Source organism: Emydura macquarii, unplaced genomic scaffold (genome assembly GCF_026122565.2).
Source record: "Emydura macquarii macquarii isolate MOO-44397 ecotype Brisbane River unplaced genomic scaffold, CSIRO-AGI_Emac_v2 contig_3287, whole genome shotgun sequence".
NCBI classification, from domain to species: Eukaryota; Metazoa; Chordata; order Testudines; family Chelidae; genus Emydura; species Emydura macquarii.
In genome coordinates this window covers 6,313,332-6,338,555 of record NW_027133424.1, presented here as the reverse complement: position 1 = coordinate 6,338,555, position 25,224 = coordinate 6,313,332, and the positions used below count along the sequence as shown (strand labels likewise).

Genomic DNA, 25,224 nt, shown 5'->3' with positions numbered 1-25,224 from the left:
ATTGCAAAATCCTGTGTCTGCCAAACACGTTCCAGGGACATCTGGAACGAATTCTTCATTATTAGATTAAATAGATAGATCATTTCTTCAAACTTGCCCTGTCTCATTGTCTTTATCCTTTTGCATATTATATTCTTCAGCTCCTTTCAAAAGGACAACTGTAAGTCTGATTTGCAGAGAGAAATTAACGCTCTTTAGTGGTTTTGTGTCCCATTTTCCCCAGCCACGTTTTTAGAATGGGATCAATAAGTTATACTAAAGGAGCATACATTATAGTTATAAAGTTATTGAAATAATTCATGTTGTGACCCTGTAAATCTTTATACTATAGATGAAAACCTACAATGGTATCTACCATTAGCCCATTTTACTGTGCTGCATCTGTGGCATCTTGCTTAAATTTTATCGTATACGTTCATGTAATTGGTGTTCATGTATTATATCCTGTTACTTACATCCCCTATTGCACAGTTGTGCAAAATGCTATCCATGTGTAATTAAGCCTTGCAATAAGATTATTTGAGATTCTCTTTCTCAAATACTAAAATACGATTTGATCATGTTACCAAATACAGTGTGGTCTAGTTTTCAGAGCTGCTGAGCCCCTGCCACTCCTCTTGGCTCCTCTCATGATATGTAGGGTCACAGTCCATCTTAAACAAGAAACATCAATCACGGACAGACAAACAGGTTTCCACCCAGATCTGAGTTCCCATTATTGTCACCTTTGTTTATCAGGAACCACATTCTGCCTGAAACTCCATACAGCACCCAGACAGCTAGTGGCTGAATAGTAGACAGCAAGTACATCATTACATCTTCAATGGGAGCTGTGGGTGTTCTGCGTTTCTGAAATTCAGGCTGTCATGCTGGCTGGATTTGGGGCGTGGGGGCATTTATTATGTTTAACATTAGTATGTCAAAATCATAATAATTCATGATATGCCATGTCAGGTACTGTTAGAAAGCCTATAATGTGCTAAGTAAGATGGTAACGTTTATGTTAATGTGTTATATGTGTAATGGAAGTTATAGATATGTTTGCTATATCTAAAAAAACGAGAGCTCTGTAGCACTTTAAAGACTAACAAATTTAATTTCAGCAGGCATAAGCTTTTGTGGGCTTCAGCCCACTTCCTCAGATGCAGTTGGTAGAAATAATACAGCAAATATTGGCAACATATATAGGAGGCAACATATACATATCCAAAGGCATAGACAACAATGGGGTAGGTGGATGAAGGCTGGGTATTTCAAATTGTGCTGTGTCTGGGTCACACCCCAGACAGGATGGCTGCAGAACAATAGCCTGCTTAATGGCCCATTAAGAGATCCACAGGTACAAGGGGCCAGGGGGACAAGCCAGGGATATACCTGATGAGTCACCAGGACTTGCCCATGTGACTTTGGACTCCATTTTGGTTCCTGTGAAATTCCACAAGCAGCATGGCAAGGGCCAGAGGACATAAAAGGCAGATGCCTGGGATCCATTTTGGTCTTCAATCCTGTTCAGCCTCTAGCCACCTATCTACCTCTGGATCAACTCATCTATAACTGAAGCTGTGAAACAAAGGACTGAGACCCATCCAGGCACTGGATGTGTACCCGAGGGATTATACAAGCCTGCAAACTCCACAATTCTACTAGAAACCTGATCTGTATGGACTTTCAAATAATTTGTATGTATCTAATTGCTTTAATCCTTTAACATTTCTCTTATAGTTGGTTTCTTTTTATAATAAACCTTTAGTTTTAGTTACTAAAGGATTGGCTGGCAGCGTGGTATTTTGAGTAAGATCCAAACTCTTATTGATGTGGTACTGTGGCTGACCCTTTGGGGTCAGGAGAAACCTTTTTAGTAAAGAGCATAGAATTTAAATAACTGGTCTCTTTACTGGACTTAGTGGCTGATTGGGAGCTGGAAGCTGAAATGCAGTAAAGTGGGCTGTGTGTATTTGTATACTGGCTTCTTGATAACCAGTGTGGGGAATCAGAAGTGCTGTTTGTGACTGGTTGGGAAGCCTGACTTCAGTGTCACTCACCAGTGCTGGGAGAATCTGCTCTCCTTTTGCAGCCTGCCCTGACCTTGGCATTTTCAGGTGGCTGCCCTAGGCATGGATGGGTGACACAGGCCACTTAGGTTATGTCTACATTGCACAGGGTTAGTAGAACTCAAGTTAGCAGACCCTAGGTTTAACCTAGGGCTTGGGGTTACAAATGAGTGTAGACCCTCAGGTTAGGAGTTGTTGAACCCTGGGTCCCAGCCTGGGACTCCAGCATCTGTACTTCATTATACTGGCGCAAGTCCAACCACCCATATTCCACATGTCCTAGCCTCCTCCCCAAATGTGGCTGCTCCAGCCCTTTGTTCACAGTTCACTGGGGAAAACTTGACTGTCCCTAGAACAAAGAAGGTCAGCCTGTGGAATTGTGGGATACTTTTGGCTAATTCCCAGAGCAAAAATTGAGTAGGGCTATGTCTACACTTCCAAGCAATGGGGCTTGAAACCTGGCTTCTGGCTTGACTTGGGCTCAGACCCTCCACCTCCGTGGGGTCCTGGGTCTGAGCACTGAGTTAGTCCTATTTGTGTGTAAATGGAAGAGAGGGTTAGGCATGAGCCTGGGTTTGAGCCCTGGCCTTACACTGCAGTATGAACATACCCCTAATAGGCACACAAAGGGGCAGAGTTAAGGTTGTTCATACAGCCTTAACTGTGGCATTTGCTGACTTTCCAATGGCTACCTGTACAATCTTAATGTTCAAGTAAAATATATTCTACAAGCAGTTGGACACAGCATCCACCAGTGCCACTTTCATACTATCTAGAATGTATTATAATCTCTGACAGCATTTCTATGTGTCTTCAAACATTTATTATGAATAGATTGAAAACATTTCCCCCCTGTATGTGAGAAAAGGGAAGGGGCCACCAACATGTGATGCAGGTGTACCAACCCTGCACTGGGCCTGAAGGGGTTAAGGAGAGCCAGGGGATGCAATCAGCCTTGCCTGCTCTAACTGTAGTAGGTGTCAGTTCTGGAGCGAGGAGATAAAATGACAAGCCCAGCTCTGTGGCTGACTGGGAGAAGGAGTAGATCTCCTGAGCTAGCCCTGAGAAGGACAGAGTAGCTGGGGAGAGCTTAACTTGAGACTCCTCATTTTCAGAGCTGCCTTGGGGCAGGTCGGCCTGGGGCAGGACCCTTTTGTTACTTGTAACTTGTTTGGCTCCTGTTTGTTTTGGCACCTGCAGAAGAGTCAGCTGGGGAAGACTGGGAGAGGTGTGGCTGCAGGGCATATTGGGAACCAGCCCAAAGATACAGAGGGGTTAGTATCCTGAACTGACAGCACAACGAGCCATCCCACATGTCTGGGGCAGGTGCTCCAGAATACAGAGTTTGCAAACAATGCAATCTTTCTGTGAGGACCTGAAAGGTGGTGTGAAGAATCATTTGTAACAGATTGGTGCCAAACCAGCTTGCTGCTACATGTGCTGCAATGTTACACCCCAACTGCAGTGTAGACCTAGCCAAAGACAGGGCTATGCCTTCACTGCTGAAATAAGGTGATAGCACGTGTTAGATGCAAACCCTAGTGGAGACAAGGCTCTGTAGTTTTCTACCTTGATGTTGAGGTTGACTTTGGGGGGAGGTATGGTGTTGATCTCTGGTAATGATAGCAAGGTTAAAAACTACCTGTGCTTTGTCTGTCTTGGGGGAGGGAGAGAGGGGAGGGGGGGGGAGGGGGAGAGGAAGAAATCTGCATGGTTAGTTTATGGACCTTTGCTAAAGGTTCAAAGGACAGCCGTTATCTCGCAGGAGAAGCCGAGACTGGAGGGGTCAGATGCTTGTTTTTGTTCTGGCCGCCGGCAGAGTTAGAAACAGAACCTGCTTTCAAGAAGCAAACTACCCCCCTCAATGACAGTCTTAAGACCACTCATCCCCTTTCTTCTCTCCACTCCAGCCCTGGATGAGAAGATTGCAGCCCTGGCTGCACTGTTGGCTCTATGTTGCAACACAAGAGGGAACCCAAAAAGCAAACACGCACTGGTGTGCTGAGGAAAAAAAAAAAAAACCAACCCAACCCAGGTCAAGGTCTGGGAGGTAAATTTGTAACTCAGGGCAGATTGTCGGGAAGCACGTTATAATGTGCAAACAGGCTTTCCACTCCCTGCTCTCTTCCCACTCTCCCTCCGAGGGTCCCCTACGTCAGGAAGCCCAGATGCTGGATCAGCCCTTCTCAAGCTAGGGAGGTGGAGGCCCAGGACGCAGCTCAGAGATGCAGGTTCCCCACTGCACACCGACGGGCTCTTATCCTCATTTCCGTAAGTCCCCGCCTCACCTTTCTTACAATGTAAAGTAGAACTGTGTTGACCCGACACTGTCAAGTGGAGCGAGCAGGGCCATGCACGTTGCCTTGAATCAGACTCTGCCAGGAGAGGGGCTGATGAGACACAAGAGCTGACCGGGGTCTTTACAAACTGCAACGCTATGTTTTCCCTCTTGCTTTGCAACAGCATGATTCTTCTCTGCCTTCCTGTAGCATTAAGTACTGGCAACACGAGAGTTTTGGAAAGAAACAAGCTTTTACAGCATTGGATTGAAATCTCCAGTTGCTACAGATATGATTTATTTCTCCCTGATAAGCCTGGGCTAATAATTTAAAAAAAAAAAAAAAAAAAAAGTAGGTAAGCCTGGGACACAGTGTTGAGTTGTTTTCCTCTTACAATGAATGAACAATAACATGCATAAAAAAGAAGTGGGAATGCGTTGCAATTCTGTAATGTACACATACAGCTTGGGGGCCACGCTTGCTATTTAGGGTATATTTATAAAACCATTTACAAAGGGTTAATAAAGGATTGATAGATGTTATGAGCATGAACTGGGTGGTTGTAAGTGTAAGCACATGCTTGCATTGCAGCATTTAGTGGAGGAAATAAGCGAAGAATCAATGGGGAGGGTTCGTAGTTTCTTGGTTTTGTTTTGGGGTATTCTGGTTTGCCAGAGCCGGATGCGGTGATCCTGCTGGATGGGCCAGAATCATCCACAAACGAAGGGTGGCAGTCACTAGGCAGGCTCATGAGCTGTTTAAAGCTACTTAGGTGATTTCCACTGTGGGCACAGGGCCTGGCAGGGCACACCCAGAGTTGCTCTCTGAGCGTGGAACCAATGGGAACTCAACGGGTGGGGGAGGAGTTTATAAATGGGAAGAATGGGAGCTGGAGTGGAAGTTATGGTGGGAGCAGTGCAAGGATTGGAGGCCTATGCTGTAGGGATTGTATTCCAGGGACTTTGCCAGTTCTGTTGGATTCAGATTACAGGCTCCCCCACCCCACTGCAAAAGAAGAAGAGGACTAGAATGTCTGCAGGCTGTGCAAATTGCTGACTGGTGTCATAAAGACTCAAGGAGAGCTTGAAGGAGACTATAGGGCTACTACTTGTATCCCAGCTGTAAGGGGATGACATGCCCTGCAGAGGGTTTAGGCTCCGTTCCTCAGAGGCTGAGAAGGGAAGAGCCCTAGGGAAGTGAATGTAAATGCAGAGGCTTCATTATAATTTGCATTTGAACTCATGATAGTAACAAATACTAAAACTTTGGGAAATGCCCCTTTGAAGGAGTGTTGTCTATAAGCAAGAGTTATTGATCATATTCATAATTGTTTCAAGGGTTATAAGCTGTTATGTATGTAGGTATGTATGAGCCATTCTCCTGTTCTATGTTTAACTCTGTATAACACATCAGCCTCAGAGAGGTGGGGGGGGACTTGATTTTTTTTTTAAATATAAAAATATCAGACTTTTTTATAATTTAAATCCAATTTTTTAAACTTCAATTTTGTTTTTAAAAATAAACCTACGTAAAATTAAATTTGAAATGAGGAAATCTATGGTCAGGCCTTAATTTTACAATAATCTTTACAATCATTTAAATTAAATAAAAATAATGTTAAGCTGTGCCTGCTTGCTGCTGATGTTTTAAAGAAAGTTGTAGCACTGAACTGGTGGCTAAGCACCTAGAACCTAAGTTTGCTGAAGAAGGATGATTCTATGAAATTGGAGGGGATTCAGAGAAGAGCCCAGAGAATGATTAAAGAATTAGAAAACATGCCTGCCAGTGATAGACTCAAGGAGCTGAATCTTTGTAGCTTAACAAAGAGAAGGCTAAGGGGTGACTTGATTACAATCAGACTAGATGATCACAATGATCCCTTCTGGCCTTGGAATCTATGAAAAACTGCTAAATCAGATTTTGACAGCAGTAGTCTTTTCTGAAGGTGCAGAGAGATTATTTTGTTCATTGCAGTTTATTCAATTACTTCAATTCAATGACTAGTTTATTCAAAGTTAAGATGCTGATGGGAAGTTGAAATAGCAAGAAAGCTCTTTTTCCCCTTCCAATCTATGGATAAAAAGAAAGTATGAGAAGATGTACTAGTTCTAAAATTTTGAAGGGCATGGTGACAATTAGTTCAATTCACTAACTACAGATAATACTTACTTTTTTTATTAAATCAATTAGTTTTAAATGCAAAACATGTTTTGATATCTTTTTCTGATGTATCCAACACATTTAAGGTTAACTAATTTATTTAATTAATTTTAAAAAATGCTGTTTTTGAGCATTTAATTGAATTCTAATTTCCATCTGAATAAGGCTTGACACAAACCCCAAGTAAAAAATTAATAATCATCTAGTAAATTAGAAAATGGTGAATGATGTATTTCTTATTTAAAAATTATGAATCTGAATAAATGTATGTTAAGTTATATCATTGCTTAAATAAAAGTATATACACATAGTATATTGTCCTTGTTAGCAAAAAGTACTGAAGTTAGTGTAAAAGCTTTATTTAGTTGCAAATCAGTGTGTTTTAATGGCATCAACCAGTCAGTGAGTATCAACTTTTTTCTAAGAAAATAACTACAAAGTATAAATGTAAAACAAGATTAAAACTGATTATTTAAATCAAGTTTTCCTATGTGCTAATTTAAATCACGATTAAAATAATTTATTTAAATAGCTTTTGATTAAAATCAATCCACTTTGTAACACACACACATATATAAGTCCTGAAAAACTAAACTCTGGTCTGTACTCCAGCGCAGAGATAAGCTGAGATACAGGAAAGTGGAAAGAAATATTATACCTAACATTAGCCTGGTGCTTTTTTTATGCCTGTTTCCCTAAGCACATCAGTAGAAGAGGGTATAAATGTTTATAAAAGCATTGAACTGCTGGACTCTAACAATTAGTAACAGTTGATCTAACTGCTTATTATACTGTCAATCATTTTTAGAGGGACAAGGTGGGTGAGGTAATGTCTTTTATTGTATCAGCTTCTGCTGGTGAGAGAATCATTTATTGACCCTTTACAGACTATTTATAAAAAGCACCTGATGTAATCCAGTTTGGGGTTAGTAAATATTTCCAAATCACAAAGCACATGTGGATTGAAACACCAATTAAGCTCAATGCTTCTATGAACTGATGTTAATGTCAGGTTAACAGTGACATCAATGAGCGCATTGAAAGATTCCATGGTGCATGTGCTGTATGTTATGTAAACTGATTAACAGTTGTGTGACACAAGATATTCAGCAGAATTTCCTGGTAGATAATATGCAAGGTGCACATTGTTTTCAAATCAGTGTAAATCATTGTTATATAGTGCAAACTATTGCACAGTGAGTAAACTTCACCTCTCATGCAGTGTTGCGGCTGGTCTTTCACAGATGCTAAGGCTGATGGGAGCAGGGCATACAACGGAGAATCAGGCGCTAAGTCTTGTCTTGTGTTCCAATGCCCACCTGCACAAATGGAGTGCAAACCAGAGGTTAAACACTACAAGTCAGATTCCTTCTCTGATCTGGCCCCTTTACACTGTTCTGGTGCCACAAAGTCACCATATCTCGTAATGGGGGGATTCCCTTGGCATGGGGAGTCAGTAGCTGGTGTAGAGTTAGCATAGCTGGCTCCTACACCTCTCCTACTATATGGGGTGTGACTGAGGTGAGAGAAGATGTGGCTAAAGCGTTACTGTGCTCCAGCGGTTCTCAACTGGTCTTTGGGGGCCACAATCAGCCTCCCTCATTTAGAGCAGCCCTGACGCTTCTCTGAACGTGGCAGGAGTTAAGACCAGTGTAGAACTATACTCAGAATCAAGTAGCTGCAAGCTGCTCCTTTGTGTACTGTGGCGCGGGCGGCTAGTCTAGCCCTCTTTTGGGTACGGTGCCCTCTTCGGCCACGACCACGGTGCACCGTGGGGAGGGGGAGCAGGGGGGGGGCCCAGTCCCGCCCTCTGCCCCGGGCCCCGACCCAGGGACCCTGTGTGGAGTAGCCTTCAAATGTCCATGACTTACTCCTTCCCTGGGTCGCCTCTCCTTGGCCCCACTGCTCACCATCTGCTTCCCAGAACTGTGTGGGGAGGGGTTCTCCCTCAGGCCTGTGCCTTGGGTCCCCGGCCGCAGCCAGACAGGTACCCCCCCAATCATCTCTAGTACCTTTGTGGCCTTACTATGTGGCAGTGGTTGCTCCAAATCCTGTAGCCACTCCGCTCCCTCTCCTAACTCCCTTCCAGCTGCCCCTGCCTGCCTGACAGGGAGGCTTTTAACTACTGGGAGCAAGCTCCTTGATTGGCCTCAGCTGGCCTAATTGGCCCAACTGCCCCAGAGTAGCCCCAGCTGGATCACCCAGGGAACAGGGATTTGCTCATTCTGGGGCTAATATAGACCCCCTCTACTACCCTCCTGTAGCCATCAGGTCTAACCCTGTCACAGTACCCTCTCCCCTTTAACTGCACCCTGTGAATACTGATTATAACTAACAATATGGCCCATGTGATGGTAGCAGCATTTTGCAGCCAATCTGCATGGGTATAAATGGCCACGCAAGGCCCAGGACAGTGGCAAATCAGGGCCAGAGTGTTGAACTGGGTGCAGAATACTGTATGAAGAATAGAACTAGGGTGAATTATTTGTAGGCCACCATTTTTTGACTAAATTCAGTCAGTTTCTTGTTTGAGAACAGACTGATTTTTTTTTTTAAATTAATTTGTGTGTTATCAGTGATTGCTCAGTGATTGCTCCCAGCAAACAAATGTCAGCCCCATGGATTGCTCACAAGCTGCCTGGTGTGTGTATTTTCTATTTGTTGTTACTGCTGTGTGATTAGTCACCTTAAAGATATGGGTCCAAAATCCAGGGATTTGGCTCTCGCCCCATGAAATAGGCTATGTTGGGTAACTCTGGAAGTGGGGGGGAGGTGAGAAAAAGAGGTGGTGGTGTGTGTACGCAGGGGGAGGAATCCATCTGCCAGGCTGCAGAGTCAAGCAACATTCAGGATTTGTGATTCTATCAGTAGAATATAGACAAGCAAGGAAGTGAGGTCTAGTGGAGAAGGTGTTGGAGTGGGAGTCAGGAACCTTGGATTCAGTTCCTGGCTCTGCACCTAATTTGCTGCAGGAGCTTCACCAAATCACTGCTTCTGTTTCCTTGTCTACATAGTAAGTGAGCTCCTAAGCCCTGGAGCTGTCTCTTAGCATCTGTACAGAATACTTGGCACAATGATAGCCCGAAGGTGCTACTAAATGCCAATAGTACCTGTCTCTAAGCCTTCAGTACAGGGCTGTTGCAGTGTGCTAGATGAATTTGTGCACAAACTGGAAAGATGTCTGCATCACTGAGTGGTTGGAGTTGCTGCAATAGTTGGATAGCCAGAGACGTGTTGCTCATTCACATTGACACAGATCAAACAGCCAGTTAAATGTTCTGTGTTCTTGAACATGCGAGCATCATGCCTCTTCCCTGACCCGCCAGTACTGATGTCGGTGAAGCATTGAATCTTGGTGGTCCACCCTATCCTTGCATAACCATAGCGAAGAAGCCCTTTCTGTAGATGTACTGTAGGGCAAGGTGGGCTGGTGCCATAACAGAGACGTGTGTGCTGTCTATTGCTCCACTGTAGCTTGGGAACCCCATTGCTGCAAATCCATCTACTGTGTTCTGCACATTGCCAAGAGAAACAGTTCTGCTTAGCAGGAAGCAATTAATGGCACTGCATGCTTGCATGACAACGGCCCCTGCAGTGGATTTCCTGACTCTCTAAATTGATTTCTAGCTGACAAGAAGGAATCTGGCACTAAAAGTTTTCCCTGTGTGATTGCCACTCTTTCCTCCACTGTCAGTGCAGCTCTCATTTTGTGTTCCTGCACTGGAGACCTAGCGCAAGCTCGGTGCACAGATCCAGGAATGGTCCCTTGCACATCTGGAAGTTCTGCAGCCATTGCTCACCGTCCCCAATTTGCATTACGATGCGATCTCACCAGTCAGAGCTCGTTTCTCAGGCCCAGAAACAGCGCTCTATGAATGCCACCAACCACAGCAATCTGTCCTCCAAGAAATCGACTGTCCCCCACTGATTCGGGTCTTCTTGCAGCTCTGCAAACACTGCAGTATTGTGCATCCTGCGCTTGCAATGCTCATGAGAATAGCGCAGAGCTGGGCAGGCTCCATGCTTCTGCCAGAAAGGGCAGCCAGTGAGGAGGGCGACATGGATTTATGGGATATCAATGACATTATGGGATGGATACTGTTGCACACTGGGAAGTTGACCCCATGCTCCCACTCATTTTGGCCCCATCCTGCATTGCCACAATTTCCCAAAAGACAGTGCACTGGATGGTGATGGGTTGCACGTAGGGATACCTACCTAGGGTGCAGTGACACAAGCAATCCTGGTGAGTATGTGCAGCACCGACACAAGGACCAAGTATGCACGAGCACAAGCAATGCGCTAATTGTGACGGCCCTATACTGACATAATGTGTGTCGACATAAGTCTGTAGTGTAGACACGGCCTTAGTGGGGGAACGGCTGACCAGCTGGTATCCACCACCTCAGGCCCTCAAAGATTTAGGAACCCATGTTGCTTTTTGAAAGAAATGATCGATATAGACATTGGTTTTCCTTCAAAAGATCAGCGTCCCTGGTTGGATACCAGTTCTAGGAGGACTATGGGGGCACGTCTATGGACTGCCTCTAGCTAGGTCACAGATTTGTTTCTGTTATCTATTCTGGGACTTCTCAGGTCTGGACCCCAGACATCTGGGGAAGAAACATCTGAACCACACAGGCTTCCAATTTCATAGAATGTATTAGTGAAACTAAACAGCTAAGCCAAAAGCACAAAATACATAAAAACAAATCAGATTTACAGAGTGGGTTTATATCAAATCCTCAACAGAATCTAGTGATCTGTTGGTTAAACCATATCAAGTAAGCCTGAAATTTATAAGCTTTATCTACTAATTTGGGATGGCAGCCGTCTCGTATAGCTGTCAGCTCCCAGACTCAGGCTATTATTAAGCTCAGTGCCACTCAATGTGTTTATTCCAGCTGAATGGCTGGATAGATGGATCACTCTCAGGTTGAAGTCAATGTTGAGACTATAGGCCTGATGCCAATTAAGGCAACCTGCCAAAATTATGGGTGGGTGGGTGGGTGATAGCCAATCTCCTCTTCCTCCACTTCCCTCCCCCCCAATAGCATTACATGGAACATTCTGGTACAATTCAAGACCTGCAGCTTGCCACTCACATTCTTGCAAACAAAACATATGCGTATAAAGGGTCAAAATTCATTTTCGGATTGGCTGAAATGTCCACTCTGTGATCTCTAACGGAAGTAACACATTTCTATTCAATTTATTTATGAACAGTAATTAAACACGTAGGCTTGGTTATGAGAAGTAATTGAATACGCATCTTGTCCTGAGGGAGGATATTAAAGGTTTTGATGCTATGTCATTAGTAGGGGACAATTAAGTAGCTTGTCCTGTGATAGCTCAAAAGTCTTTTTAGTATGCTATAATTAGGGCAGGTTGAGGCAAATTGAAAATGTAAGCTGCATTGAAGCTTATTTGTCTTTTTCACCAGATATAGAACATCTTGCCTTATGATTTTTTTCCTTGTACCCTGGAGAATTGGATCGAAAAGCAATTCAGTTGTATTATAGCTGGTGGCAAATGCTATACCTCAGTTTGCAAAACAGCGTCCATTAGAACTACACGTAACTTTCTGAAATGTAACTTTGCAGCTATAGTCTTGTGGTTGAGACACTGGATTGGGATTCAGGAGACCTGGATTTAATTCCCAGCCCTGCCACATATTTCTTTTTGTGTGACCTTGGGCAAGTCACGGACGCATGTCAGCACTACAGAGCCTATGCCACAGAGCTAGGCATTCTTCTCTTAGCATAGCTACGCCCCCTCCTCGAACAACAGCAGCTAAGCCAGCAGAAGCACTGAGATGCTTGAGCCTTTTCAAGCTGAAATGTGCTTTGTGAATAATTCCTAGTGAGCAGGAAGTCGGGCTGCTTTGCACAGACTTTATTTTAAATCCGGTGTAAAATAAGAATGATGAACATTTGAATGTCTCCCAGCACACGCCCAGTAGGAAAGTCCATTGCTTTATATACTGGGGTGTTGATCCTGCCTGTGCTGTGCGGGTATATTTACAGAGCTGATCCAGCAAAGTGCTTAAGCACATGCTTCATTTTAAGCATTTTTGGAACTACTCACCTAACTAAAGCATGTGGCTAAGGGATTAAGGGTGTGGCTAAAGCATGTGGCTAAGGGGCTAAGTATGCGGACTCCTAGGAAATGCAGAGCACCCTCAGCTCCTACAGAAGCTGATGGGGACTGAGGACACTCATTAGCTTTCTTGGGGGTTCCGGCCCTGAGCAAAGACACGATATGGTGAGGTAACAAAGGTTAGTGGTTGGGGGAGACAGGACAAGGGTTAGCCAAGCACCCACCACTCTAAGTCATGCCTGTGTGATTGGGGTTGGGAAGGTGTTTTCTGGGGTTTGATTATTCCATAACACACTCACCAGGTTCGTAGGCCTCCTGGAAGGAGGTTGCTTTAAAGAGAAGCTTGAAGGTGGTACTCCTGAAGAAATGCTGGGTTTTTTAAAGGAGCACTGAGGCCAGGGCTACATTTCAAGTTTTGCTGACATCATAATATGGGGTAGGGATGTGGTTTTGGGCTAACATAGCTATGCCAACAAAAGCCGGCGTGTCACTGCAGTTACTCTGGGGAAAATGTCCTTTCTTTTTGCTGGTATAGCTTAGTTCGCCCAGGGGAATTGGTGCAAGCTATATTTGTAAATGGACTCTTTTCCCAATAGCTATTCCACCTGTATGGCTACACTGGCAAACCGTTCAGTGTAGACGAGGCCTCTAGACGAGGTATCCAAATCCCATTGGCAGTGAGTGGGAGCTGGGCTCCTCCCTTCCTTAGGACCCTTTGAAATCACAGCGCACATGGCCAAATGCCTCCTACTGAGGTGCCTGTGTCTGTCAGCCAGGCCTTGAACGTTAACCAGCCATCACTGAAACGACCATCACTGGCTCTTTCCATTCCCAAATCTCTCAACCCTCCCTTCTCTGAGTTCTTGTTAGTACAATCAGTCAACAGAGGATCGCAGGGGTAGTTACAGGCTGTTACATTATCTTTTGCGTGTGGTGCGTTTAAAAATTCCTGTTCTAAGCTTATCTGAGGGGAAGGATGGTTTGCCGAGGAGACGAGCTCAGCTCTATGTGTGGGCCGTGGGCAGTCTCATCTAGGTCTTTGTAGCCCTGCAGTATAGACAGAACAGCGATGGAAGGAGGTCCCCCAGCCTGTGTTGTTTTAGACTCTCTTCTCTAAGGCATGTACCATGTACTGTTGTGTGGTGTGTCATGGCATGTGGTAAACAGCAGAGAGTTAACCTGAAGTCTAGACTGATTTGAGAGCACCCAGGACCAAATCTCAAGCATTTGCAGGTTAATCCGTTCCACTCTGTCTTTGTCAATAAAGCATTCGTCCTTCCCTGTATGACTTTTACCCAGTGACCTTTAACTGTGGTTTCAGGTTCTGCCCGCTCTTTCCTTTGACAGCTATGAAGATTCATGGTGAACAGAGCAGCTGTTATTGGTTTAGGGGAGATGGCACGGTTCACTAGGGCTGCCTTTCTGGGGCCCCCAATAAAAAAGAGAGCAGCAGTGACATAGCTACAAGTGGGCCATGGCCCAGACACTTTGAAAGCAGGCCCACTCAATCAGATTTTAAGCAATTCATCCCACATTTTTATCAGCCTCTGTTTCGCTTGTGACACAAGGCTTGTGCTCACCCCTGTCAACCACAGGCCCTGCCAAAAAATCAGTTCTGGCTACACCTCTGGAGAGAAGAAAACACTTTCTCCCCTTTCTTTGCATGTGACAGAGAGCTGGACATTGCCAGACTTCAGTGGTCTGAGTGTGATACCTACATGCAATTGGCAAACACACGCTTGTCTAAGGAGGGCTAGAACTTGGGCTTAGAATATGTGCAGCTTGCTCAGAACACAGAAGCTTTGGGCAGGGCCTTGCACCCTTCGGATATTTTCCGCTCCGAATCCTTCTGTCATACTGCTCTGGAGGGCAGCTTGTGCTGCACTCTCTGTACCCCATCACGTTCTCCTTAGCTGGTTGAAAAGACCAAGATCAGTTTCCTTCAGCAGTGCGAGTCGGTCATTTCCCCCGGGATCTCAGTCGGTGCCAGTTCGGCTTAGATGCATTTATTCATCACTTATGCAAGAGAAAAGCGAAATGAATGCAAAGGCCTGGTTCTCCGCTCACGGGTGCAAATTGGGAGCAAATCCACCTACGGCTGTGGAATTCTTCCGGTGCTGAGCCAACCTCACAAAGGCCCGTGACTGAGCTCCAGACCGGCAAGCTAGGGACGTTGAGCCGGCGAGCTCACAAAAAAGACATCAGCCCAGCGAGCTAGAAGTCTGAGCAGTGCCAACATAGAGGTTTGCCTCGTGACCTTCGACGGGCAAGGAAAAGGGGCTGAGCCAGTCACTTCCCAGGGGCTTGTGCCTTGACACCAGCGTTGGATGCTTGAGTTGCTGAGCTTACAAGACTCTGACTGGGAAATCAGCCCGGCAGGGGCAAGGCCTGGCGCGAGTCACCTTTTGAGTCAGGCCAGCAAGCCTGAGCAGCCGCAGGCCAGAGCCTGACCATCAGCTGCAGCAAGCTGCTGAGCCAGAGACCTAGCAAGCTTGGGCTTTGTCATCAGCTGAACACGACGGGGCTGCTGTGCCGGAGACCGTGGGGTGGGAGTTGGGGGGACTAGTCATTCTCCTAAGCATGGCAAGCTAGGGGTGCTAAGCCGGGGTGAAGGTAAGGGGCAACGTGGAGCTGTCTGGCTCCCCTTGCTGTGTTAAAAAGAGAGGTGATGTTCCCCTGCCTGGGCTTGGGACACTCCCCTCCTCACGGGCTGCTGAAGCAGGTACTTACCAGATAGGAGGATCTGAACAGGGAGCAGCAAGAGAAGCTAGTGCCTGGCTGTGATCCAGGCCCTTCCTGCCTGTAGTGGGAACAGCACCAGCACCTGGTGGAAGAATAGGTGAGGAGTCTCCTACCTGCTATAGGACGAGCTGCTGCATAAGGAGCAGGACGATTTTTCTTAAAGGCTCTATTTCCCCCCCCCCCTTTTTTTTTTATTACATTAATAATTCAGATCTTGTCTACACCTGAGGACTCTTTGGGGACTGAAAGCGTCGTAATTCCACTAGATTTTAAGAGTCAAGAAGAGTGACTTGTGAGCAATGGAGAGAGGGCAGGATTGTCAGCAGAACTTAAACCCCTTGAGTTTTAGCAAATGGCTATTTTACGTCAATACCCAATGAACATTCGGGAGAAAGGATGCCTGTGTGAAAGTTTCATCTAAAGCATGAGAGCTCACAGTGCACATCTGATCCCAGCAAACAAGTCCCCAACAAAGCCCAGGGAGAGAACACTTGCCAGTCCCAATATTTTGAAGATAAACAACAAGCAGACTTTTAAAAATAAACCTTTTTTTGGCCCTCTTTAACCATCATAAAGAATAATAATCATAATAAAGGCAGAAACCTAATTATTAAAAAAAATTCTCATTTAAGTCATCTTTTATGCTAGTTAAATCTGTACTTCTAGGATTTAAACTTAATTTAGAAATCAGGAAGAACAACCCCCAGGTCAAATGCAATTCAGGTCAGAGTTATCATCTAAGTGTTTGCTGCCCCTACATGATCGGAGCTATAAAAAGTCGAGGCCAGATCCTCAGCTAGTGTAAACTGGAGCTGGTGTTGATTTACACCAGTGCAGGAACTGGTCCAGAGTATTTATCTAAGCACACACATGCAGAGCCATGAAGCTTTGTTTGCAAATGGCTACGCCATTCCTTTGAGTGCCGTGGTCCATGGAAATTCACTAGTTTAGTTTTTAAATAATATTGGATCAAATAATTGTTTCCTTGCTCCCTGCCCATAAACAGCACAGCCCAGCCTATCTTTGGATGATTTCCCCCTCCTCCCGCCACCCTCCCCCAGTTCTCCAGTTTAGCTCTGCCTCCTTGATTCTCCGCATGGTTTGGTGTGGAGCAAGGAGAACGTTTCTTTCTCTCCTGCATTGCGCTTGGTCAATGCAGTGATCCACTTTCGGCCATCTTCCTCCTCCACAGCCCACTGCTTTTAGCAGCAGCAGCAGCACTTGTGGCCCTGAGCATAGATCTCAGGCCGGACAGCACACAAACTGTTTAAACAGGAGCTGCTGACACAGTCATGCTCTGATCTTTGGGACTGGGTCCCTCTGAGCAGCCTGTGCCGCACCGTGCTGTCAGATAGATGGGGGAGGGAGCTCGATGTTGGTGGGGGAGGTGCGAGTGTGTGGAGAGCAGGAGGTGTAGATCCGTGTGGGTAGAGGGGAATCTATAATAAAGGACATTCACAACTCGGTTTGCTTCCTCGATTTTAAAGGGACACCGCCCCACTGTGGCACCGTTCTTTAAAACATAGAGCCAAATTCTGCTGTCATTTGCATAGCTTCAGTTTTCTCCGTAGCAAACACTATGAGAGGGATTCTTCCCACACTGGCCTGGTTTCAGTATGCTTCAGAGGTAAGGTATAGGGAAAGCCCTTTAGTTGGCCAGGGGAGAACTCCCATCGGTGCAGGCCTAAGGCTGTCTGACACAGGGCCCTACTGAAGACCTGGGTGGGAGGCACGAGGGGAGGAAGCATGGTAAGATGTTGGCTGTGTCTGGGTGGAGGTGTACTGCACCACGCCCAGTGGAGCAGATCAGAGCACCATCCTGACCTCCGCCAGCTGAGAATTCTTAAATCCTCTTTGTCTCTCCCATGGTCTGTGCCCCATGAAACCGTCCTGCTCCATTCCTCTGTTTCCTGTCCCGTCATTGCTGACGGCCAGGCCAATCTGTGTGTGAACTCTTGCTAACCTTCTCCTCCCCGTGGATACATCCGTGGCCTGGATCTGCCCCACACTTGTGCAAACTAAGCTGTGCTTTCTGCAGGGCTACATCTGGAATGAAGTATCAGGCTCTTCGTGAAACAGTGGGGAAGGAAGTGAGGACCAGAAGGAAGTGCATAAAAATGATGCCATAAAGAGGAAGGGGAAAGCTGCTCTTATTAATTAGAAGCAATAAGGCGGTAGATGGTGGAGTGAAATTTGTAAGCATTGGATGTGGGTGGAGGAAAGTGCAGGACAGGCAGATACACTCCATGCAACTTCATGGTATGTTGTGCCTTTCATACTGACTGTAGCTGCAAAGGATCAAGAATCAAACAGGATGCAAATGACAGCCAGCAGAGGGATCTGTGATGGCTTTGTGCCAGTGGATAATTCCCCCCTGCCAGGGAAATCCTCTGTTGGCCATTTATGGACAGAATCCAGCCCCTTTGTGCCACTGGAGTGGTGTAAAGACACTGGATCGTGCCAGGCAATCTGGGCCGTTGGCTGATGGTTTATGGAGGCACAGAACAGGACTCCATAGTTAGGTCTATGTTCTAAAATGGGGCATAATTTCCTGTTTTTCCTCTAAAAATAGATGGCCACTTTTTTTTTAGATGTCGAATTTAGGTTCAGTTTTATTCACTATTTGCCTTGCAGCTGAAAGCTTGTGTGCTGCATGCACACGTCTGATTAACAGGGTGGCAAGGGGCAGCTACGCACAAGCTTGATTAAGTGGGACAGGCTGGGTGCACACTGACATGACTGAGGGGGCTGAGCGCTCAGAAAACCTTCTTAGTCAGGAGCTATGCTTTTCTGTCCGATTGTATCCTACAACAGAGGAGGGCTCATTCCCCGATCTGCCTCCTGACCCCTCCAATTAAGCCTTTAAAAACACTAGGAAATTAATACCTGAAAAGTTTGTGAAGCAGTAGACAACCTGCCTGACACAACCCGCCAAGAAAATGACAACTTAACTTAAACTACTTAACCGTATATACCCTCTATCCACAAGCACACACCTTACCATTACCACGATTATTTACACCATGGACCATGCTCCACAACCTTATCTCTTCCCACCAGGGATATTAGTCACTTCCTTTAGCTGTCTTTTAGCACACCCCCCTTTTACTGAACTACTTTCTTCCAACGCAATCAGCTACTGCATGGAACACCCACAGCTCCTGCTGCTGTGGAAAAATGATCCGATAAAAAGATCTGTGCTGAAGGGTGGGGTGGAGTTGCAGTTTGTGATGCACAGCAGTTGCGGTAATGCTGACGTGCATGTTTGCGGGTGGAAGAGCAGAAGGCACGGGCTGTTCTGTGGGTTGATGTTTGTGGGCTTGTGTTGGGTATGTTGTGTGTAGCCACGCTAACTGCCTCAGACTGAACAGTTTTGTGCATTAATATATTAAAGCATCTGTCATGGGCCAGTGACAGAGGGAGAGAGGAAATTAATAGGCCTCTGCCAGAGGGAAAAGGTTCCTTATAGAAAGTACTAAAGTACAGGGACCAGATTCTTCTCTGGTTTGACATCAGTGTAACTCCAACTTCACTGCAGATGCTCCTGATTTATACCAGGGTAAATGAACAGAAGTCTAGCCTCAGGTGTCTTTAATTTTTAACTCCCACTCCATTCCTTGGGGGCCGGTTGAGTGGGCATTTCAAAAGCAGCCTCTGATTTTTGGGTGCCGTGCTGGAGACACATTGGGCCTGGGTTTCAGAAAGTGCTAGGCACCCACACCGTAAAGTGAAGGCAATGGGAGCTGTGAGGGCCCGGCACGTCTGGGAAATCAGGCATCTTAAGTGGGGCACTTGAGGTCAGAGGCCACTCTGGAAATTTTTGACCTACATGTCTTGGGTTGAGTGGTGGGGGGAACCCGGAAGCAAAATGCAGGTGGCACTGGCCCTCAGCCACTTTGCAGAGCTGCACAGGTGATACGAAACTAGGGCAACATGTTGTAGCAGGGTCAAGGTAGCCTTTATATGCTTCTCTAACAAGACTACAGGAGGCTTTTCTTTGGCCAACGGCCTTGACTCACTCCTGCTGAGCCAGCCGAAGAGTTAACGCCTCAGCGTTCTGCCCAATCAATCTGGCTCGCCCGCAACAACCAATTAATGGAGTGTAATTGTGCAAGTCCATCTGTGTGCCAGTAATTGCCAGTCAGATGAATGGATTTCTTCCTTTTGAATGGGCTAGAAAGAACACACCTACTCTAGGCTGACAGCGTCCCTGGTGCTCAGCCACACACACACCCGCCCGGAAGGATTCAATGAAGGGGAAATTGTTAACGGGTCTTCGCTGGGGACTGTGTGACTGAGCTGAGTCCCCATGGAGGCCCCATTGGGGACTGCCTAGTGCTGGTTTAAATCCCTCTTTTCATCTCCCTCTGCTTTGCAGCGTGGTGTAGCCATTGGCTCGGGCCTTTGCCCCCTCAGGACAATTTGTACACAGCCGGCTGGGTTCTGGGCTGCCGCATCCTCGGCTGTCCATTCATTCTCCTCTCTTCTTTCTCCTTGTTAGCCCTAATTACTGCAGAATGTCTCATTTGTTCCTTCTCTCCGTTCAGAGCTTTGTCATTTTAGTTGCAGTCAGTAACCCAGCAAACTGCTATAGGCACACATGAGGCAGGGGGACGGAGCTGTGTATGCTGAGTGCCAGCCCTAAGGAGCAGTGTGAAGCCAAAAAGAGCAGGAGAAAGATACAATGGGGAAATAGGAGGCTTGGAAGCACAAACTTGGGCAAAGGGAAATGGCTGCAGTAGGCAAAGGGCTGGCACTCAGGCTGGGGGGACATACACTCTTGGGGAAATTGTCATGCACAGGGTGGTAGATAGTCAGGTTGGCAGATCTATCCACTGAGCGCAGTTGTGGCCCATGCACTTTTGGAGTGAAAGCACTCTTTGGGCAGGGATGTGTTATTGTTCCAGGTAGGGATGTCGTGCAGGCCATCTGGAGATGGGTAGATGAAACAAGTGCACCCAGAGCCAGCTTGGAATAGCAGATAAAGATCACTTTGTTTCTGACTCGGAATAGGGCATTGAACACCCTCCACCTTCCCCAAGGATCATCCAGTAGGAGCATGCCCTGTTGGAGCAGCATCTACCCTGAGGAGCTGGAACGGGTCTTTGGATGTGGGAGATTCCCTGCGCTGAGGCCCAGGGGCCTGGATGTAGGTGGAGTAGCTGGGAGAGGACACTTGCTCCTTTTTAACCTATCGAAAGTGAGTCATCCAGGCAGGATTGGGTTAGCCTCGATCCCACAGTTAGTGTCAGAACTGACAAATGGGTTGTTTTCTTGGGCTCATACTTGAATGCTGCAGTGACGGATTCTCACTGGAGAGCACTGAAAGGGATAATTAAAGACAGCCGTGGGTCACAGCTGTAGAACAAAAGGGGCAAGGCTGTCAGAGACCAGACTCTGCCCCCACTAACTTTTATTTTCATAGGTACAGGCATTATCTTTCCTATTTTACTTGGATATAAATTGCTAGAGCAGCTCCAGTGAAGCCAGCAGCTGGGGACCTGGCCCACCGGGTTTCATAAGTAGGGCCCCATCTTATTTACTGGGCGTATGATTGCTGCATCACTGAGGGGTTTACAGGGATGGAGCAGTCCCCAGATATCGGGAAGGAAAGCCTGGAGAATACACCAGAGGGGCCAATCCTGCACAGGCCAAGAGAAGAGACAAACTGTGTCCTTCTAAGTTTTTTCCATCTCTGACCTCTATGGGAACACATTTGTTACATGCCAGGTAAGACAGAAACTCACCTTCATGACCCACTAGGGCTGTGTGAGAGTCTGCACTTTCCATTTGCAGGGCTCATGGGAACTGTGGATAACTATACTGCTGTAAGTAAAAGCAGGATCTGGACCATTAAGTGCCTAATTAAGAGAATTTTAGAGGATCTAGCAGAAATTGACCAGCTGAATGCTATAGAGAGAGCACACCTGCTCATGAAGAATTAATTTGCCTGACAGTCTGGAAAATGCCAGCACTTAAGGGTTAACTTACAGTTTCTTTCTGCTCTTGGTTCACGCGGTTTGCACCCTCTGGGCTGTGTTCCGAGTTTTAGGGTTGAGTGAACTACAACATTCAAACCAAATGGATGAAAATGGACAAGTTTCACCCGGCTTCCATGCTAAAGCATAAAGTGTATCCAGATGCACTCAGGACTCAGCCCAGGTTTGCTCAAAGCAGGAGCACTGATGGGCCGGAAAAGAAAAGATCATCTGCAAACTTACAGCAAAGATTGGACTTGGACTTCCTCTAGGTGTAGCCAGGGGGTTCAGAACCAAGGTTCTGGTTTAGAACCATGCTAGAGAAAGACTGAAGGCACAGAGTTCAGAACGGTCTGTGAACGTTCCCCAAGCTCTGATCTGAGGTTATGGCCCTGGCCCCTCTCCATTCAGAAGGCTCCCAATCCTCAGATGTGCTGTCAATAAATCTTGGATGAGTTTTGTGTTTCTAATCTAATACCATGGGAATCTTGTCAAGCTTTTGTGTAACATAACGGACTCTCCATGCAGGTCAACGGCCAACCTGTTGCTGAGACTCTGATTAGCAAGGCAAACTAGTTCAGATTGAGCTTCAGAGAGCCAGGAGAGCCACGTCTGTTGCTCAGTGCGGAAGAGGCCTACCCCCTGCTTGCGTGACAGGGAGTGATCTGATGGCAATGTCATTTCTGTCAATACAAGCCTCCTTCACGAATCTCCAGTGCCGGGCTCTTCCTCACCTGTGTGTCCTTTCAGTCACGGTCTAGCTCACAGCCACTTGTGTATTGATCGAAGCACTTGACCTTTCCTTGCTGATTGCTCTTTACAAAGGTGAGGAACTTGGTTGCTCAGAGATGTCTGTGTGGGGCTTTTTGAGGGAGAGCAAGACGATACACGAACCGTCTGTGCTGTTGCTCTGGGGCAATGAGGAAAAGGCACATTTTAGTGGGCATTTGTCTGTGTCAGTAGAGCACTGTAAATCGTGCTACGACTGGTAGTCTGTGCTCAAGGAAGACCAGGAGATGTTGCTGCAGGTCAGGATTAAAGGGCCTTCGCAGAGTTGGAGCTGGCTGGGACATGTGAAGCACAGGGTCCTGCAGGTCAGAATGTTGGCACATTGCTAGGACGGGGGCCATGCGGGGTGTGGGGTGAGACTGGGATAGCAGGTTAGGATTGAGGTCCGATGGCAGAGCTGTATGTGGGCCTAGGATAAGAAGAGCAGCAGATGCTTCAGGTTAGGAGTTAGGTGCATTGACAATTGTGTGAGCCTCAGGCTGGGGAAAGCGGTGGGTGTTACAGGCCACGATTTAGCTGAACTGGCAGAACTATCTTTTTGTGCTCTTCAGTCCATCTACATCGCTGGTTTCCCTTTGGCTCTTGGACCCCTCCTGTCGTGCTAAATGCCACCAGTTCCATGGGCCAACCATCTGTCCCACCCTCTCCTCAAAGCTTGATGGCTCCATTCTCCTTCTCCAATACTCTGTTCTCCCCACACATCCCCAGCCCTGGCCTGCACCTCATAGCTGTTTTCTCTGCTTATGTCCCATGTCACCGAGAGCTTCGAAGCTCCCAGGGTGTGCTCTCAAATCCCCTGCCATCTGTTTGGTGCCACCTTTATTCCACCAAAATAGCTCTAACCAAAGTCATCAATGACCACCTTCTGGCTACATTTAAGAGCATCATCTCATTCCCCATCTCCTTTGATCTAGATGCTGCCTTTAATACAGTTGATCCCTCCATTCTCCTGAAGTTTCTGTCCTCCCTTGGCTTCCTCTGATGTGTTTCTCCAGCCTTTCCTGTAGAGGCTTTTTCTCTTTTCTGTTCCTGTCTCATGTTCTCCGCAAACTTGGGTCCTCTTTTCCCTCTACATATTATTCCAGCTGTCATCTCTATGCTGGTGACTCACAAGCCTCCCTCTGCCGTATCTTCTCCATCTATGATGACCCACTGCCAGCTCAAACCCAGGGTGGTTGACACTGAGCTCTTCATCTTTCGTCCCCCAAAACCCACTGCCCTCACTTATATAATAATAAGGCACTGCATGTTGGAATTGAGGTTCAGTGGGGCTGGGAACCCAAATTCAAATCCCGTCTCTACATCAGGCAGAAGGGGGAATTGAACCCATGTCTCCCACATCCCAGCTGACTGTTCTAACCACTGGGCTAAAAGTTATAAGGACAGGGCTTCCTTTGTCTAAGTCCCAATTCTTTTTTTTTTTCCCAGGAACTATTTGGTGAATTTGTGTCAAATCTCTTTGTGCCCCAGTTTCTCCATATGTAAATCAGGGCTAAAGCACTTACCCACTTTTGTAAAGTGCTTGGAGACCTAAAGATGAAAAGTGTGAAACAAGTGCTGAGTATTTATTTATAGCTAGAGTTGTTGTGATGGCTGCAGCATTATAGTGGAGCGGAAGCTCTACAGCAATTAACATTGAGACTCACTTACTGTTTAACAGCCAGCTCTCTAGGTGCTCCAAGATCCACTGGTTTATGCAGGTTGTCTTGAAAATTACTCTGCATCATGGGGTCGGGTGAGGATAGTGGTTCAAATTTGTGGTTGTTTGCGCAAAGGGTCCCCAAATACAGCATGCCTATATTTATCTTGTGACATCAAAATCTTCCGGTCCTTATATCTGTTCTGCACACACATGGGGCTCAGTCCTCTCCAAATTGATCTCAGCGAGTGTCTGGCATCCAGTTCCACTTCGCGCAAGTGCTACTGAAAAAGACATTCAGGGTAAAGTTGGGAATGACACCCTAGGTCGAGACAAACTGAGGCGCCAAACAGAGTGAAAGAAGCATGTCCAGCAGGACTAGGGCTTTGTCATCTAACTTTGTGTTTGTTTATATTTGTGTTACCTTCACTCCTCATTTCTTGCTTGTCAGAGGTTTCAATCTAACCAGCAGGAGGGACCATGGGGCAACCTTAACTCCCCATTCATGAAATTTTGGGGCAGTTAATATAGCAGATGCTGCTCAAGTCTTTCCAGCATAACCTCCTGTTTTCAATTCTTATCACTTTCTCAAACTTCCCTTGCTGAGAGGAAGTTTCCAGGGCCTCTCTGCCCCAGGACATGTTCGTTGGTTGGATCTTTCTCTCATAAAAAAACCAAACCAACCCCCCGCCCCAATTTTTACTGTTCCCGAAAACAATTTGGTTGAAAAACAAAATATTTTTGTCATTCATAAAACTAAGTTTGTGACGTTCTTTCACAGCTGTAGTACGTAATCACCAGCGTGGCCTAGCTCCCTGTCATTTGGCAGAGGAGTGCCTTCCCCAGACCTGAAGAAGAGCTCTGTGTAGCCCAAAAGCTTGTCTCTCTCACCACCAGAAGTTGGTCTCATAAAAGATCTTGCCTCCCCCGACTTGTGTCCCAAAATGAGTTGATGGTTTCAAGGCTGACTTAGCCACCCAACTCTTGATGCTTTCAGCAGGAGGTGGGGGTTGAAACTGCTAGCTGGTTCTTATGCTTTTCAGAACCCCTCTGAAGATAGATGTGGTTGAGTTGCGGGCTTTGAGAAGGAACCACTGGGCCAGTGCAGCAGGATGTGTCTAAGGGTGAGCTGTTTAGGCAATCTTCCAAGCTTCAACAGGTAGCAGCAGGCATGTGACTGAACTCTGCAAAGGTGAATACCTACATCCTAACTCCCTGAACTGCTGCAGATGGGTTTCAAAATCATTGGGAGGGGCTTGGTAAAACTCTACCTGCTACAGGCCGGGGGATGTACAATATTCAGGGAAGGAGAGGCTGGGAGTTATAGGCACCTCTCTTCCAGTGACTGGTCTTAAATAACACCATGTATTTTGCATCTTCACATTATGCTCCTAAGGAGGGAGATGACAAGCATTGCAGTCTTTTTCAGAAGGGAAAGCTGAGACCCAGAAAAGTTTCATGACAAGCTCAAGGTCACCTCCCTTATT

The 25,224-nt window shown here is 46.4% G+C and overlaps 1 protein-coding gene across 1 annotated transcript in view; it reads left to right on the top strand.

Annotated features, from left to right (window-relative positions):
• Positions 1-4,144: 4,144 nt before the first annotated feature.
• The window catches only part of RXRG (retinoid X receptor gamma), a 98,281-nt gene continuing 77,201 nt past the window's right edge, over positions 4,145-25,224 (top strand). The window contains exon 1 of the transcript XR_010917057.1: positions 4,145-4,322. The gene's annotated coding sequence lies outside the window, so the exon portion shown is untranslated. The remainder of the gene's footprint in view (positions 4,323-25,224) is intronic.